At 38.8% G+C, this 6,056-nt stretch overlaps 1 protein-coding gene across 1 annotated transcript in view; it reads right to left on the bottom strand.

Moving 5' to 3' along the window:
• The window catches only part of LOC121655423 (gamma-aminobutyric acid receptor subunit pi), an 85,447-nt gene extending 80,636 nt beyond the window's left edge, over positions 1 to 4,811 (bottom strand). The window contains exon 1 of the mRNA XM_042010044.1: positions 4,567 to 4,811. The gene's annotated coding sequence lies outside the window, so the exon portion shown is untranslated. The remainder of the gene's footprint in view (positions 1 to 4,566) is intronic.
• Positions 4,812 to 6,056: the final 1,245 nt, after the last annotated feature.

The following is a 6,056-nucleotide window of genomic DNA, read 5'->3' as shown; positions in this document are numbered from 1 at the left end:
AGCAGGATTAGACACTTTGAATTAAAATCTAAATGACTTTAAATTTCTCATCACCCCAGACAGGTCTCCAGTGTCCATCATTCTGCATTATTATTAGGGTGAGTCAGCAACAGTGCTACTTATAGATACACCATAGGGGAACAAATCTGTAGGGGCTGCTAATACAGCAGTGATGATATGATGATGAAGATGGTGAGGCAGCATGAGGCAGGATAGGAAAATTATGGAAAATATAAGGAGGGGATTACTGTGAACATATTGTAAAAACAAAAACATAAGGAATAACTAGAATAAAAATGTGTTATATTAATAAAAACAAAAAAAAAAGTGCTTTGATCACCATGTATATCTGTTCCCACTGCAGGTCCTTCTGCATGCAAGAACACTTATACCAAGAAAACGCACACAAGAAGAGAAGCTTGCTGTTCAGAGGGCAACAAAGAAGAAAAATGATCAGATCCACGCACTGTTAATGTACTTATTTACTCATGGTTCCTGGTTCAACCTTGGTTAGGACCTTTTTGTGTGGAGTTTGCATGTAATATATGTGCATCTCTCTGGGTGCTCAACCCAGACCCTGAGTTGGATTTTATGGACGGACGGATGGATGGCAGCCAGTTCAAAATATCTCTTATGGCAAAGTTTGTGTACCTTCCTTGACTAAGGGCACATCCACATTGGCACTGTTTTAAATAAACCCTGGTCTGCTTCCACTGATAGTATGGTTTATTTGGAGAGGTGTAAACACTTATTTGCGCACCGGTATGGATCAAAGAAGTGAACTCTTGAAAACTAGGGGTCTTGGTTCACTTGCAAGTGTACCCTGGTGTGGTTTGCTTACAGTGTGAAAGCAAAGGACCATCCAGTGAACTAAAAAGAGGAAATGATGTAGGGTAAAAGATTCATAGCTCTACATTTTTGATAGCGCTCTGCTTCACCTGCTAATCAAACTGGACAGATGATGGTGAAAACTGTATTTTAACACCAAAGTAAAAACTTAATCTTAATTTTCTTTTTCGCAAGTGGTTGTAAGTGCATGACATTGTTTAGGCAGTTTCATCCCTTTGAGTGAAGTACACTGTGAAAACAAACCAAACCAAAGGAGAGTGGGAATTTTTTTTACTGGATTTGCCCACAAGTGCATGCACTTAAAAGACCCACTATGGAACTTTGGGAGATTTTCTCAGTGATCCGACTCTTAATGACGGCTAATTTGGCATCCATCTTTCATCTTACCTGTACTGTGTGCTCTCTCTAGTCATTAACAGACATTCTTATCTCTTGCAGTATCCCTTTTTTAGACTCTGTTCCTCTGATAATGTCGTCTTGCGTTACTTTGCTAAATCAACCATACTATGCATTCAAAAAAATCTATGCAAAAAAAATCCTACCCCTCAACTCACTGCTCTTTTCATAATTCACATATGCTGAACAGAGGCAATTAGGCCTTGCATAACTGTGTCCTTACAAAAAGCCAATGTTTTGAAATCTGATTAATTACAGCACCATGGGTTGGAGGGATGGGTTCTGCTAGGCAGGCCTGTTTCACCTACGTTACTGCTTTCTTTGCCAGTTAAAAGGTGCATCAGTGGCCCAACAGCTTTAACTTCATATGTTTGATTTAGAAGAAAATGTGACTTCAGTTGAGTTAAAAAACTGTTTCATAAGAGTCACGTTCATGGAGGCCTTATTTTCTGGTTGCCATGGTTACCTACAAACCTTACAATAAAACAGACTGACTAAATTACATTTTTTATATAACTAGACTGGAACCAGCACCATCATAGATACCCTCAAATGCAGTTGTTCTCACATCTACTAGAACTTACAATTTAATAAAGCTGCAATCTCCAACTTCACCACTAGATGGGAGTAATTGGCACAAACCTTGTCCCTTTGATTAGAATGAGAACAAATGGCTAAATAACATTATCAGTCATGTGCACAGACATAAATAATAATACACCTATTTTCCTTTTAAGTTTATGGTACTCTAACATTGCTGTTGATGCACTGTTCATCGAGTTTATATGCCATTAAAAATATTTAAAACATGGTCTGGGTGAATACTCGATTCTGATTGGCTAGAGGGTGTTACGTTGGACAATTTATGCCTCTGTGTTGTCCATTAATATATGATAATGGAGACCTTGTCGGGCATTATCCCTTACATATCTTACATATAGGTGTGGACTTTTAAATGCTGTTTTATATTATTTTTATTTTTTGTGTGCATTGTATTATGTAAAGCACTTTGTGTCACTTATGTATGAAAAGTGCTTTAAAAATAAAATTTGATTTGATATCAATTACATATACTGAATAAATTCAAATAAATGGAATCATGGATGCTTCTGGTCTTAGCTCTAGCAACCTATGGACACTCCACCATAAAAACTATACAAAAGGTACAAAGTTGTGTTTTGAGAAATATTATCCCTGCAGGTCCATCCCTTACACTTCATTACAGCTCACCCACCTATAAGTCACTATAGATAAGTTTTTCAAGGATGAATTGTTCAGAGAATAAACCAGTATTACAGGGTGCAGATGCAACCACATAAGATTCAGTTGATGTTAAGCAGATGAGACAGGTATGGTATAAACTCAAGAAATACTGACATATGAAAACTACTATAATGTGCTGCATGTGATTGCTTGAGAACTTCTGGCCCCTCCAGACCACACCTCTGGTCTTTGGCCATATTTCTGTCAAATGTAAAGCTTAATAAGTGAAGCCAAAAGGAAAGGAGTTGATCTGAAAACATGTGAGGAAAATGTGACAGCACATGAATGGACAGCACCAGAAGGACATCTTCCATCAAATTACATTAATGATGACATATGACACTGAGTCAAAGTAGGCCCCAGAAGACAGGAACCAGAAAGTGGCACAGATGCTACCATGACGTACCTGTGCTGCAAATGAACCTGTGCAGTCTAAACTGTATCTTTGAATTCAGTGCCAAAATCAATTAGGTGCAAATTTAAATATATCCAGAATTTATAATGGAGGCGCACACATGTATAGAGACACACTCCAAATCAGTGAGATGAATCATTAGGCACCCTTTCCAGTGGCACAGGAGATCATTCCATTTAACTTGCCATAGCACAGAAAGCGGTCAATAAACAGAAAAACAAAACAAAACGTAAGCTGAGAGAGAAAGAAAAGATCAATACAGAGTAAGAAAAGTGAAAAAAAACAAAACACAAATAAAGATAAGGAGCATGTCCAAGAGACAAATCCACTTCAAACCTTAAGTCTGAAGTGGATTTATTCTTTTCTTTCTTTTTTGAGGTAAACTGCATTTTTTCTTCTTCAAATAAAGAAAGAAAGAAAGAAAATCTCTTATTTTCTTCATTTAGAGTGAAAGAAGAAAACAACCCTCCCGGCTCCTATAGTTTTGATGATAACAGGGAGCCTTTCCATTATCTCTGCACAACTCTATTTATGTAAATCTGATTCTGTCTGCCTTCCCCACCCTTCTTTCTCATGATGGTTGTTCTGAAAGTGGAGAGCTGAATCTGAAAGGAAGCTGGCAGTTTATACACATGAAAAAAGAAAGTAAATAAATAAAATTCTCTAATTAAATATGGTTGTTCTACTGATCGCATGCATTATCATTGTGGTAAATATAGTTAGAGAATTAGAGGAAGGCTTAGAGAAACTCACCATAAGGCTTCATGGGGCATTAGCTCGATTTTAATTACAGCTTTAATCGCAATGAGATCCATGCATTTCTGGGAGCATCTAATGTATAGTTGCTGGGAGAGAGACTCACTAAATTTGATATGAGCATTGATATAAACTGTCTAATAAACAAGTTTAGATGGTCTTAAAAAGGATAAGCCTTGATACATTTCTCATGTCTGTGGCATCTCAGTTACAACGACTTTATATCTTCATATCTATACCACATTTCCTTTAGGGTCTCTATTAAATTAAGTCCCGATCTCAACCTTCTTGTCACTTTAATAAGAGTCATTTTTAAAATCAGCCCTAAGCCCATTGTTCATGAGCTTGACTACAGTTGGAATAAATGTGGGGGGAAAAAATGGGGAAACATTATGTCAGAAAAAAATAAAATAAAATAAACCTCTTGGAGGAAAAATAAATAATTTAATGATAAAAATGAATCAAAGATTACGAGGTTAAGCAAAAACTTAACCTCCTAACCCTCATTCACACCAAGGAGGAAAAATCGCACGCACTGGTGCACCCGGTCACACAGACAGAAATAAATGGGAGCAGCTGAATTTAGGATGGAAGGCGCACGCACGCACAATGAAAGAACGCACACAGACACATGCACAGACACGATCAATGCATTTGGTCAAGTAACACCATTGGAACTATATGAGGAAAGGAGCTTTTTGCACATCAAAGTTCAATTTGTCAGCGCGCAGTGAGATTAGACCGCACGCTCCATTCAAAGATGCGTTGATGAAGAAAAAGAGCGCATGAAAATCAACAAGCATCACAAAAAATTGGTCACAAACACAAAATGTTTGTCCTAATATTTAAAGACAAAAAGACTATTGAAGTTGAAAGCGGAACTTTACCTGATCCTGCCGATCGCCACGAGCATGTCACATTTATGTCAGCGCATCCTGGAAATAAGACTCCAGAGTTTTCCCTTAGATTGGCGTTTCTGCAACGCTGATTTCCATTCGGCTTTCTTTTCCCGTTCTCCTCCTTCTCTCTTTTGTTTTTTTTTTTTTTTCTTTAAAGACAACACCTGCTGATCCGCGCAAACATATGCCCGCACAAACAACTGGTTCTGCTCAGTCAGCGGATTCCCATTAACTACTTTGGGCTGGACGCGCCGCTGCGCAATGACGCACGATTTGAAGTCGATGCTGATATAGTGTCCAAAGCAGCCCGAGATTTTTTCCATAAGAACAGTCCGTTATTTCATTATAATATAAAAGGGAAATATGTCACAACTAAAACGTTAAAGCTGTGTTTTTTTTTTCTTTTTCTTTTTGAATAATATTACCATTTTGCTCCCGTCTTTACCTCCAGAGACAAAGATCAGTTTTAGGAGGCAGCTATTTGGTGACTATTTCTTTCAAACCTTCCACAGATATTGGGATATTTGAAAACAAAGAGATCATAACAGGATAATGGGATCTACCCTGACACACAACACATGCTCAACTGTATGCTATCAGTCCATTTCTATTTTTGCACTTTGAAGAAATCAAGTGACAATAATCGTGTCAGTGCACATTTAACGCTTCGCAGAAGCACTTCAAGCTGTTACTCTTCAACTCAGCATCACACACACACACACACACACACACAGACACACAGGAATCTGGGCTGCTCCCCTGCATGTGACTCATGGTTTATGAATCGTGGACGACCTTATACTAAGGTGGTCTCAACATCCACTTCCATGTCCACCCTTTCATGGGGCTGAACTGGGAACACCTCCACCCTGGATGCCCCTGGGGGAGTGAGAGGGGCAGTCAGTCAGGCAGTTGCTTTGCTCACATGTGTGCAATGACCCTAGGAGTTCACCGCATGGCAGAATGTAAGAAGGCTACGGTGGTGGTTGCCCCTTTGTTGGCAAACAGCCATTCAGCCTGAACAGGATGGTGAATCTCTTCCATCCATGGTTATATGAGCTTCTAACTCCAAAGAGACTGTTACGTGCTTAACCCTGACCTTTGAATCTGCTGTGTTTAGGAAACCAAAAAGACTTTTTTAACCATCAAGAGGTTTGACTGAAGGTTGTTTACACAATATACTAAACAAGTCATTCTGGGGGAAAATTAGGTCTAATTCAGTGATTTTAAAATTCATGTAATCTAAAATTAGGACCAGAGGACGTAAGATTTTAACAACCTCACCCCCTCTTTTGTACACTTGCCACCCGTCCAGGGTGAATCCTGCCTCTCACCTGATCCCAGCTGGTATAGGCGCAAGTTCCCCTCAACCCTGTACTGGAATAAGCAAGTATAGCAAATGTTTGGAGGGAGTCATGGGGTAAAAATATCTAAAAGTCAAACTGGGAAAGCCTCATGTTAAAATGTGTCATCACGGC

This window comes from Melanotaenia boesemani, chromosome 16 (genome assembly GCF_017639745.1).
Source record: "Melanotaenia boesemani isolate fMelBoe1 chromosome 16, fMelBoe1.pri, whole genome shotgun sequence".
NCBI classification, from domain to species: Eukaryota; Metazoa; Chordata; class Actinopteri; order Atheriniformes; family Melanotaeniidae; genus Melanotaenia; species Melanotaenia boesemani.
The sequence above is the reverse complement of the archived record's forward strand: the minus strand, read 5'-3'. Positions and strand labels throughout refer to the sequence as shown.